The sequence below is a fragment of the Ziziphus jujuba genome, chromosome 6, assembly GCF_031755915.1.
Source record: "Ziziphus jujuba cultivar Dongzao chromosome 6, ASM3175591v1".
NCBI lineage: Eukaryota > Viridiplantae > Streptophyta > Magnoliopsida > Rosales > Rhamnaceae > Ziziphus > Ziziphus jujuba.
In genome coordinates, this window is record NC_083384.1 from 1103172 (window position 1) to 1116661 (window position 13490).

At 32.3% G+C, this 13490-nt stretch overlaps 2 pseudogenes; one reads left to right on the plus strand and one right to left on the minus strand.

Moving 5' to 3' along the window:
* Positions 1 to 6461: 6461 nt before the first annotated feature.
* LOC125420447 (acetyl-coenzyme A carboxylase carboxyl transferase subunit beta, chloroplastic-like) lies at positions 6462 to 8269 on the minus strand (annotated as a pseudogene).
* Positions 8270 to 11763: 3494 nt separating this feature from the next.
* Positions 11764 to 13077, plus strand: LOC132804207 (large ribosomal subunit protein uL2cy-like; annotated as a pseudogene).
* Positions 13078 to 13490: the final 413 nt, after the last annotated feature.

Here is a 13490-nt window from a genome sequence, read left to right on the forward strand (position 1 = left end):
TACAGAGGGTTATTACTCATTTTTGTACTTGCTGTTTTATTTTCCAATTATTTCTTCAATCAAAAGAAGAAAAGATAATAGTACAAGTATAGTAGGAATTCTCTTATCTCATTCAGAAGGATATAATCTTATAATTATCTATGGCTGTTTATGTCTCTAGCATGACCCCCTGATGAAATGTGGAGGAAAGTAGGAAAAAGGGCCAATACTACCGGAAGGATTCCTCTTTGGCTAATAGGTACTGTAACTAGTATTCTTGTGATCGGTTTAGTTGGTATCTTCTTTTATGGTTCGTATTCTAGATTAGGTTCATCCTTTTAGTAATCAAATGAACCGAGTTGTAGACATGACATGAAAACGTAAGAACTCAACGATGCCCCCTCAAATCAGAAAAAGAAAAAGGGGGTAGGCCCGTTGAGTTCTGAATAATCATAACAGTTTATTCGTGTAAATGGTAAAAAAAATGGATCACTTTTTCTGATGTTTCAAAAACTCCGTTTCATTTTTTTATGATGTTTTTGGAAAACTCACTTCATTACTTGATTAAGAACATCTGTTCCTCGATAGTATCCGACGATACTTTCAAAAATCACAACGGGCTCCCTCTCTTTTCTCTTTTTGGATGACACAACCACAATTATATATATATATTTTTAATATGTTTTCTAAGTTCATTGAAGAAGTTCTATTTGCTCACTAAAATTTCCTATATTTTTTGTTTGTCCACTATCACTACTTATGTTCCTCTCATTTCTTTTGTACTTTGGTTTCTATTCTACGCTTATTTATCTCTTAATTTTTAGTATCCAATCAAATAGAAAACTATTGATTCATTCTATGACATTGAAATTTGACCAAATTGCATAATCATACGCTTCAATTTGGATTGAAAAAACAAAGAAATAAAGAAGAGAGGAGTAAACTCAAATAGTCTCCTTCACAGTATACATACTAGAAGTGTGGTCCAAGTAATTCAATTCTCGAACTCTGGTAGAAAAAATATAAAAAAAACAAGAAGCTTTTTAGAACCTTTTTTATCATCCATAATTACATAACATAATTGGCAACAAAAGTTGGATTCTTTTTAGAGCTTGGTGTGGAATATTCTTTGGATCTAGAAATTCATTTCGGAAAATTGAATCTTCTCAAACTGTTTCTTTTTAAGAACAAAAAATATTTATGCCAAACTAACATATGCCAAGAAGAGCAAAAGTCCTTGGACACATAATGGATCTTGAAGTACTATTTCCCCATTCCCCTTACCAAATCCACCCACATTAGGATTGTTTGTTATTGGTTGATAAGTTTGATAGATTCTCCCTCTAAAACAAGAAGTTCTGGTCCTAGAGGGATAATATCAACCACTTGACGTCCATCCTATGTTTCCATTATGGTTATTTTGTATCCCCCTTTTTATTTTTGTATGATTTTGCTTACTATACCCGATGTTGCAGCATTATAAACATTATTGTTACTCTTGGTTCCGTTGGGATAAATCAGACCCTGTCCCCTATTGCCGCCTATGTATATGGGATATTTTAAGAAGTGCACATCTTTTTTAGTTGTGGGGTTCGAGGAAAGAATAGGAAAGATGATTTCACTATATTTCTGACTGGGAACAGGACCTATCACAAGAATATTTTTTTTAGTGGGATGATATCTTTGAAAAGATAGATTACCTATCTTTTCTTTAATCTCGAGCGAAATACGATCTGGAGGGGCTAATTCAAACCCCTCGGGTAAAATAAGAATAGCCCCTACATTCCAAGCTCATTTTTTACCATTAGCAAGAACTTGTTTCAATTGTAGATCATAAGGAATTCGAACAACTGCTTCAAATATAATATCAGGAAGTACCGCTTATGGAACCTGGATATCCATGGGCTTATTGGTAATGGCAATTGACACATACATTACCGCCGGTCGCTTTTCGTGGATTTTCATAAACCTCCTGTGCAAAAATGGGATATGTATTGGAAATGGGTGCCCAAGTTATTATATATGTCAAGAGCAAGACATAAATAGATCGAGTAATCCCTTCCTTTATCCAAGAAAAGGTATTTCTAGTTTACATGGTCCAATCATTGATCCTGAAATTTTATACAATTAAATTAGATAAGTCACTAGTACAAATCCCTATCTATGATTCTGCTATTTACTGAAATAATTTTAGTGGAACGTTAGAGGAAGCTCCCATATGGGTAGAAAGAATAAGTACAATTTTGAGTGGGTTGCTTATGTACAAAGTAACAAGCATTATAATTGAATTGATCTATTATTTTTTAGTCATTCATTGAATGATAAATGACTACAAATGACGGAGATACACGATTTAAATAACAAAAGATCCAATATTTAAAAATGCTATCTAAAATGACTGGAAAAGTAGAAACAAGACCTGATATAATTTGAACATTATGAGCAAATCCAAAATCTTTGCAGATAGAGCCAATCATTAGTTCCCAACCGTGTGGCAAATGGAATGCTATACATAAATCAGTTAATAAAATAATAGAAAATGCTTTTATTGTGTCGCTTAAGTTATATAGGAATTCTTGAACCCAAGAGTTAAGAATAACAAGTTCATCATTACCTAGAATAGAATAACCGCTTACAATAAGTAAAGAGATGATATTTGTCGACAAATGAAAAAATGTATTCATACGATTCTCATTGTGCATTTTGATCGACTGGATCGTTTCTTTGTAGATTCCGCAGTGAGGATTTGGTAAATGTGTTTCTGGGTATTCCTTTATCATTTCGTCCAAGAGGGAGTGTTCTTCTAATTCTATGAATTTTTTAGAATACTTTTTTCTTGAATATCATTCAAAAAAATTTCGGAGTGTCTAGCATGCCACCAATTAGTAACCCAAGATTCCATACTTTTATTAAATGAGAGAGAGATCCACCAAGGCAAAAATACTATAAATGAAAGATATATAAGGGAAATGAATGCTTTCTTTTTTGACATTTTTTCACCTGGGAATTTTTAAATGAACTCGCCTCATTTGTCGACTCAATACTACTATTTCTATTTCTATTAAGCATCGATTCTATTACATTAAAAGTTATAGAGCCCGTGAATCTATTTACTACTTTTTATTTGTGATTCAGTAAAGTGGTTGTTGGGGTGAGAAGGTTATGACCAAGAGCAAGCTAGCTTGAAGTGTTAGCAACAAGCAAGCTTTTGGTGATGCTCTTGGGAATGGTTGTGTGTGGTGTTTTTAGGTTTTGGTTATGGTGTTTTCTGGTTTTTAGGGTTCCTAAAGTGTTCTAAGGTGTTGAAGAAGAGATAAGAAGAAGAGGAACACGTTGGCTTTTGAAAATAAGGCTTCGATCTTTAGCCATTTCATTCATTTTGCAATATAAGCTTGAAATTACAACTAGTTCACACATGCCAAGCATGTGAGCTTACAAAATGAGTAAAGTATTTGAAATTTAAAAAGTAAAATGGTCAACACCTAACTTTTCATACACAAAAGAGTCAAAAACCAGCTGCAACATGTCTATTCCAAATATAGTAAAAAGTGGCACATGGTTTGAACTAAGTTCCTATTGTTTAACTAGTTTGGGTAAACAACCAAACTAGCTTCACCTACTTAGTTCCCCTTTGTATCTGCTTATGAAACTTGGTTTGAAGCATCCTTGGTCATCAATAAATATTGTTCCAAGAGCTAGGAAAGTTCTGGAACCGGATCATGGGCCAAAGAGCTCCAAAGCTGACCCATACTCTGCATACTGGGCCCATCAGATACAGCAATATGTTTGGAATCGAAAATGGACTTTCCCATGTCATTTGGACCTGAAATTTGAACCATAGTCTTCTATATATGTCTGTAGACATCCCTCAAAATTTCAGCCCAAAAATCCATTTGAAACCTGAGATATAAGATAAATAGTGGAACTATGTTGCTGGAAATTATGAATCCAGCACCATAGGCATTTCAAGCATAACATTCCTACTCTTTTGTGCATAATTTTGCCTATACTTTTGTATACATAACTTAGGCACAAAACATTATCAAAATATACCTTGCATAAATTAAAAACATACAAAAAAATATAAACTCATAAAAGGAAAGGATTTGATACCAAGGTGTGCATGCTAACCGGTGACATGCACCATCAAGTGGCAAAATTGCCACACTTCAACAGTGGTTAGTTCTTGAATTTAGAACAAATACAAAAAAACCAAACCAAAATACAATAAGAAAGAGTACACTTCAAATTCTGGAAAAAAAAAAAAGCAATTTTGTTTTATGATTGTTCCTTGTTCATTTGCGTTTGGCTCAAATGAGCGTTCTAAAGAAACTTCAGTTATGTTGTGCTATATAAAAAAGAGGATTCTTGAGTTTTCTTTTTTTCCCTCTTGCTAAGAAAGCTGTCATTCTTCAGTTCTTGTTTCAAAATACTTCGATTGGTACACACAAGAAATAGGCTAATTCAGCAGTTTTTTGCTCAATTTTTCATAAAGTCAAATTCTCATCAGTACGAGTCAAGGGAATGGACCCCTTGCCTCTGATTTCCATATAAAGGGCACGACGAGCATAAGTGCCCTCTTTAACTTCTATTCTAATGGACTGAATGTCTTTCATAAGGAATCAGAGGAAGATACGATGATTTTTTCCAGGAAATCGCCAACGAAAAATACACACTATTCCTTCTTTTATATCGAATCGATCATAACCACTATCTACATTCCACGAAATTGTGCACCACAAATAGGAACTAATAAAAAGACCAGCGATTCCATAGAAAGCCATCACGATCCCTTGTGGAAAAAAAATTATTTGCTGAGAGGGAACTAAAGCTATAAAATTCCTTCCAAAATAACAGGAAGTTCTAACCAATAAAAATCCTAATGAACCTAAAAAAAGGATAAATGCCCAGCAGAAATTACTCATTTTCCGAGACTCCGCTATAAGTTCTATCCATATACGGTCTGATCGCCAGCTCATACTATACTAGATCTAGTTGCATTTTATTGGAATTGGGGAATAACCAAAAAACAATTTACTTTCATTTTTTTGTTTCCAAAGTAACTCATCAACTGCTACGATGTGAACTTTTAGGAGTAATTCATCGAAGTGCCTAGATCTAAACTAAAATATGAACATCCCTTTCGTATGATATCTTATAGATATCCACATACATATATTAACTTTACATTTTAGAAATTCATCCCGATATCGATCCATTTGAAAGTAGCTCTAATTCAGTTACTCATATATCATGTTTACACATTCATACGAGCTTATACTCGGAAGAACCCACACGTTATACCATATTCTAGTAAATAGATATCCGTGCTATGATTCACGTAAGTCTTGAAAAAAAAATTAGATAAGATTTTGCCCCATCGTATTTAAAAAAAAAATTTGTATTTTTTTTTTAACATGAAGAGATAAGGAAACCATTGCAATTGCCGGAAAAACTATGCCCACTAAAGGCACAAAAATAGAGGGTAAGGTATTAAAAATTGTCATAGAATGGGTACCCCAATTTAATATTTGATTTGTACCTGTTATTTATTATTATATTAATCTTTTAACCTGTTAGAAAGATATCTTATAATTCATATAATAATTATACTATTATACTAAGGATACCTAAATGAGTATATACACTAATTAATATTAATTATTAATAAAGGGTATATAATGTATATATACTAAGAAATAATTAAATAAGATAATAAAATAAGGATATAATAAGTAGTCTATAATATAAGAGTTTATAGACTAATATATATAATATATATATATTTAATATATATTAAAAAAATATTTAATATATATTAAATAAAAAAAGAAGATATTATAAGTCTGTAAAGTATATAATAGACTAGAATATACTAAGTACGTATGTAATATAATTAATTTAAATCAAAAGTGCAAATATGTAAATAAAATAAGTAAATAAATGGGCTTATTCATCTTTCTACAAGCAATATATGTATGATAATTCACTTTTTTATTATGTTTATTATTCTTCATTTTTGTTTTTCCCATCGTGAAAAAAATTTGTTATAATACGATCCGACAAAAGAGATTCTTAGTAAAATCAGGAATTCTTGAGGGACATAGAAAGATCCAGGACCCCTTCACCCAATTTCATGGACGAAGGAGACATAATTCGCTCTTTTTATTTTGTTTGATAGAGATTTCCTAACCTGATTAGTAATCAGGGCTATCGATTAAAAAAAAAAATATCCGCATGATTCTTTTTCCAATTTAATCTTATGTTACCAAAGAAAAATCCATTCTTGGAATTTTGACTTTGCTTCCTATAAACTGAATAATTACTTGGTTACCACAAAACAAGTAATAAATTTTTTAATGTATAAATTTAATAATTTATTAAATATTAAATTAAGGATAAGGATATATAATTTATTAGATATTAAATTAAGGATAAAATTAAGGATAAGGATATATGGCTCTCCTTAATTTTATTTTTGATTTCACTTTTTGATTCAAAGGAAAGAAAGCATGGAGCTGAAATAACTCACTCAGAATGCCTTTTAAAGGATTACGTGGTACGATTGGATCGAATAAGCCCTTATGGAATAAATATTCAGCCGCTTATTTACCCTCGGGTACTGTCTTATTCAATGTTTGTTCAATTACTCCATTACCCGCAAATGCTACATAGGCATTTGGTTCAGCAATAATGATATCTCCCAACATACCAAAACTAGTTGTCACCCCACCCATAGTAAGAGATGAAAAGATTGATACATAGAATAACTTATTATTTGATTGATAATAATATAAAGCAGAAGATATTTTAGCCATTTGCATCAAGCTCAAACTTCCTTCTTGCATACGTGCTCTTCCAGAAGCACACACTAGAATAAGAGGTAAACATTTATTGGTAGCATGTTCAATCAAACGTGTGATTTTCTCACCCACTACAGATCCCATACTACCCCCCATAAACTGAAAATCCATAACCCCGGTTGCTACAGGAATACCATTGAATCATCCTATGCGTGTTTGAACAGCATCAGTTAATCCTGTCATTCTTTGATTAAAATCAATACGATCTTTATAATGTTCCTCTCACGAATGAAGTTTTATGGGATCCCTTGAGACCATGTCTTCATCCAGAGGCTCCCAAGTACCTGGATCAACTGAACTTTCGTCCACAATGTCTTCATCTGAACTAGTCATTTTCAAATGACGTCCACAATGTTCACAAATATTCATTTGAAATTTAAAAATTTTCTTTAATTTAATCCCTAACAATTTTCGCATTGCACCCATAAATATTTGTATTTTTTAGTTATCTTTAAATCACTTTTTCTATCTCTTATTTGTATTTGATTTAGAGAAAATGCTAAATCATTTTTTCTTATTTGATTTAGAGAAAATGCTAAATCATTTTTTCTTATTTGATTTAGAGAAAATGCTAAATCATTTTTTCTTATTTGATTTAGAGAAAATGCTAAATCATTTTTTCTTTCTCTTATTTTAGCTAGAGCTTTCTTTAATTTGTTTCTTTAAAAATTTTATTTAATTTTAATTTGTTTTCTTTTAGTTGAGTTAGAGCTGTCTCTAAATCCCCTTTTCTTTTTCTTATTTCAGTTAGAGCTCTCTCCAACTCTCTTTTTCTTAGAGTTTTTGCACTATTATCCGTATTGGTTCGTATGCTGGAACTCTCGCTTTTACTACTCTTATCGCTTTCCCCATGAATGTAACTATAAATGTAACTTTCATTGGAATTGACACCACTACTTAAAATATAACGATCAATACTGATTTAAGAACGAAGATAACTATCAATGCAACTAGTAATGTGATTATTCCAACTATATTCAGTATCATACATGTAACGATAATAGTGAGGATCGTCAGTCTTAGATACATTAGTCAGATAACTAGAATTCTGATAACTGGAAAAAGAACTTTTTGGTGCACTTAGAAAAGAACGATTGGTGTCAGTCTCAAAATTTTTATTTTCAATATCAAAATATATGGAGTAATGGTCCCTATTTCTATCCCTAAAGAAAAAAGTTTGATTAGATATGAAATTTCAAATGTACCTCTTGACACCAACTAAATGATCAATATTACTGTAACTATGATTGTTACTCTCAATCCCATTAGGGAATTTTTTTTTTCATATGATTTATAATCAGATCTTTATTTACACTGGTATTTTCATTTTCAATAGGACCACCAAAACTATCCATTGATTTACTTAACCAACACTAGTATTCTAACCCCCTACTAAATAACATCGAATCGAACTGACATTTTTCCATAGAGCTTTCTTGCCCCTATTTACATGAAAATACAATAAATGAATAGTCATTTGATAAAAATCATTTGAACATTTCGATAATAATTTAGAATCAGATAACACCTGGTAGAGAGACCCAATCTTGCATAAAATAAATACCGCGGCTTCAATCTTTTTCAATAAAATCATCGCCTAGTAAATCAACAAAGCCCAAAGTGATGTCTTTTTCCCCTTCAAGTTTACCTACTACAGTACCAACGTCAATATGATCTCCACCAAATAGACATAACGCTTTAGCTATTACACGAAAGTGCATACCATGATTTTTCCATCTATCAATAATTGCATGCATTGCATGGTGGAGGTGAAGAAGTAGACCATTATCTCGGCAATAATGAGCTAAGCTAAATTTGCAGTGAATCCCCCTGTCAAGTAATCATGCATTATAATAAGAACTCCCAATTATTTGGTAAATTACCCACAATGGAAGTAAACATGTTAGTAACAAAATCTTCTTCAAAAAGGTCTAATAGGTAAGCTACATAAGCAATATATTGATTTTCTTCTCCAACAACGGGCTCAAGGCCGTAGCATCGACCTTTGTTGATGCGAATTCGTTCGTGCCCGCACAACCGACAACCCGTTGGGGTGCCGACCTGATATGGATGAAGGCTGGGCCGATCAATAGAGCTTAAGCCAAAAGGTTTAAGGACAACCTAGGAGAATTTATATAGGGAGTAGTTAATTCTTAAAAGAGCTTGTCCATACCAGAAGATAAAAAGTCTGTTTTAAGCATCCAAGTGGTGGAGGCCAATACAGACCCGGGTAGCTATTTTTGGGCAAACTTGTACTCTGGGCAGCAAGGAATAGTTCCAACACGTCATATTAAAAGAAATTCTGACTATCAATCGGAATGGTTTGTGGATTATGAACAGCTATAATGGCTGAACCTAATAAGATAGCAAGTACGACCCAAGAAGTAGTAAGTACAAGAAGTTATAGATGTCTCCTACCAAGAATAGATTTGCTTCCTCTCATATCCCTAATAAATCCTTCAATCCTTCCTTTATCAGCTCATTAAATCCAGTTGACTCTTTGTCATACGTAACAAAGAACTAACCCTTCTTTCACCTACGTTTCATAGAATGAGCAACTTAGGGAAAAATGAAGAAACAGAGAAAAGAAAAAGCACAGAGAGAAAATGGGAGAGGAAACACACCTGAGATGGAGCTTGAGAGAGATGCCAATCCAAGCAGTCAGAAGCAACGAATGGTCAGAGAGGTGAGGCAATCCAAAGGGGGCAGCACAACTCTTGGAGAGAGTTTTAGAAAGGAAATAGGGCCGGTGCAATTTTATCAACTAAAGGGTTTTATGGGGATCATCCATCCAAAAATGGTTATATCGGGATTGTAACAAAAAATACAAAAAATAAATAAATTGATCTATGGGTCTATACGGAGCGTTATCAAACCATCCACTGGTTTTAGCTTTTCACCTAAAAAGGATATATTTGCAATTTGGTTGTAAACATTTAATTTTTTATTCTTTTTAGAAATGTCAATTTTGATATTTTGTATGATAAATGCTTCAATATAAAATAATCATATAATAATGTTATTAGTTATGTATAAAGTATCAATTGTTAACTAAAATTATATGTGTGGATAGTGGTTAATATAACTACTTCACACAAATTTAATCAAGTATACAATTATTAACAAACATCTATTTAAACAAGGTGGTTGAGTATACCATGATTCACACTTTGATTTTAATTTTTTTTCTTATCATTTTACCCTAAACTCTATTGCCTACTATCATTAGCATAATGAATTTCATCCAAAAATATTGGAAAAATTGTCAAGTAAGTACAAACTAGAAGGGAGCAAAATGCAGCTTCATATAGGTTAGGGACTATATATGTAATCAAATCTAAAATAATTATAAAATCTGTTTTTTTTTTTTAAGTAAATATTTCTTTACAAAATACAGCTCCATTGTGGATTATTTTATTAATATTATTATTAACACCGTTTGTATCTATTTAATAGCCACTGACATGGTAGCTCAAACCATTAAATTACCAATTTCATGTTTCTTTTTCTTACATTTAGTCAAGGTTCTCACTTCCCGCCAAAATGGAAAAGCATGTGGATGGTTTCCCGCACTTGCATTTACTCACCAAACATAGTTGGTCGCTAACGGCATTAAACTAAACCTATTATAAACTTTTTTTTTATATTTTATTATTTTAAATTCTATTTAGTGACCAATATTTTCATCACAAATATAACATTTAACCACCCAAAATAATTTGGTCGTGGAATGCCTTATGCTAACATTATTTGCTATTTTTCCTTAAAAAAAAAAATTTAACTTATATTATTAGTGATTAATATATTGGTCCTTTATAAATACTTTTAGTGACCAACAGTGGTTGGTCGTTGAAACTTCATGTTCCTGCCAAAAAAAAAGGTGGGAAAGCTTCCCGCCCTGCCTTTTTAACTACCAAATAGTTTTTGGTTAGCGAAAATTTATATTTGTGACCAAATTTCTGGTCACCATAACAGGTCAACCAAAATTCTACACGTTTCTCTTACTATAGTTTCTGCGACTAAATATCGGTCGTTGTTTTATTCATTCAGTGACCATTACTTTTTCGTCACTGACAGCATAGTCGCTAATTCCTTTTTTTTTTAGTGACTCCAAATTTAGGAGTCCAAGAGTTTTATAAAACATTTTTTATGGAAAAAAATGTGAATCAAAGATCCCACTGAATTGAATTGGGTCCATGAATCTAAGAAATAGTGAAAATTCTTGATCTCTCTCAATATCTCTTTTAATTCGGAAATCCAATCTTTAAATTGATGTCTTTTCATTGAGTCCTCCTAAATTTCATTTATTTATCCTAAATATTTCATTTGAATTTGAATTTGGTTATTCACCATGTATGAGGATCCTCGCTAAGCATCCATGGCTAAATGGTTAAAGCACCCAACTCATAATTGGCAAATTCGTAGGTTCAATTCCTACTAGATGCACGTCAATGGGACCCTCCAATAAAATAAGTCTATTGGAATTGGCTTTGTATCAATGGAATCTCATCACCCCTACGTAATGAATTGGTGTGGTATATTCATATCATAACATATGAACAGTAAGAACTAGCATTCTTATTGAGACTAGAACTAATAGGGAAGAAAATAGATTTATGGATGGAATCAAATAAGTAGTATTTACAGACAAAAGTATTTGGTCATTGTTGAAAAATCAATATACTTCTAATGTCGAATCAGGATCAACTAGGACAAAAATAAAGCATTGGGTCGAACTATTTTTTGGTGTCAAGGTAGTAGCTATGAATAGTTATCTACTCCCAGGAAAGGGTAGAAAATGGGACCTATTATGGGACATACAATGCATTACAGACGTATGATCATTATGCCTCAACAGGGTTATTGTATTCCACCTGTTAGAAAGAAAAGAACTTCAATCAAAATACTTAATAGCATCACGATACATTTATACAAAACTTCTACCCTGAACACACGCAAAGGAACCGTAGACAGTCAGGTGAAATTCAATCCACGAAATAATTTGATCTATGGGCAGCATCGTTGTGGTAAAGGTCGTAATGCTAGAGGAATCATTACCGTAGTGCATAGAGGGGGAGGTCATAACCGTCTATACTGTAAAATCAATCTTGCACAGAATGAAAAAGAATATATGATAGAATCGTAACTCTAGAATATGATCCTAATCGAAATGCATACATTTGTCTCATACACTATGGGGATGGTGAGAAAAAATATATTTTACATCCTAGAGGGGATATAATTGGAGTTACCATTGTTTATGGTACAGAAGTTCCTATAAAAATGGGAAATGCCTTACCTTTGAGTGCGGTTTGAACTATCGAATTACGTAATTGGAAGTAACCATTTAGGTTTATGATGAAACCTAGAAATCGATCATTGATCCAATTTGAATACCTCTATAAAATAGACCTCAATAAAAAAACTAAAGAGTAACGGCATCAGGTGATTGAGTTCAGTAGTTCCTCATATAAAATTATTGACTTTAGAGATATAGTAATATGGAGAAGACAAAATTGTTTCAAGCACCGACGGAACCAAAAGCGCCCTTTGTTTCAAAGAGATGAGGATGGGTTATTCACATTTCAATTGATGGTCAGAGGCAAATTAAAAGCTAAGGAGTGATAATTCTAAGGATTCCCAGGGGTAAAAATAGAGATGTCTCCTACGTTACCCGTAATATGTGGAAGTATCAATGTAATTTCATAGAGTCATTCGGTCTGAATGCTACATGAAGAACATAAGCCCGATGAAGGAACAGGAAGACCTAGGATGTAGAAGATCATAACATGAGTGATTCAACAAATTTTGATTCCTATATATCCACTCATGTGGTACTTCATTATATGATATATATAAGAATTATACGATATATATATAAGATCCATTTGTATAGATATCATCATCCACATCCAGAAAGCCGTATGCTTTGGAAGAAGTTTGTACAATTTAGGAAGGAGTTTTGATTGATCAAAAAGAAGAATCTACTTCAACCGATATGCCCTTAGCTACAGCCATACATAACATAGATATCACACTTGGAAAGGGTGGACAATTAGCTAGAGCAGAAGGTGCTATAGCGAAACTGATTGCAAAAGAGGGGAAATCAACTACATTAAAATTACTTTATGGGGAGGTCTGTTTGATATCCAAAAACTGCTCAGCAACAGTCAAACAAGTGGGGAATGTTGGGGTGAACCATAAAATAGTTAATACCTATAGTATATTTAGTTAATATATATAGCATATATAGTTAATTATTTTAATAATTTTAATATTTTTTTTGCTTTTAATTTAAATATATATATGGGCAAATGATGGGAATTGAACCGACGCACGGTGGATTCACAATCCACTACCTTGATCCACTTGGCTACATTTGCCCCTATTACAAATTACAAACTTACAAATTATAAACAAATAGGTCAATTTACACCATTTATCATTTTTTTTTGTTCTTCAAACTAAAAGAAGAAAAAATGGAATTGAAACCTTTAAATTTAAATGTAAAATAAAAAATTGCAAAAAGGATATTGAAAATAAAAATTTCTATATAAAAACAGTATGGGTATGTTAAAGTAAAGATAAAGTAAACAAAAAAATTTAAGTAAAAAAAAACCTCCTAAAGGAGCAATACCAAACTTCAAA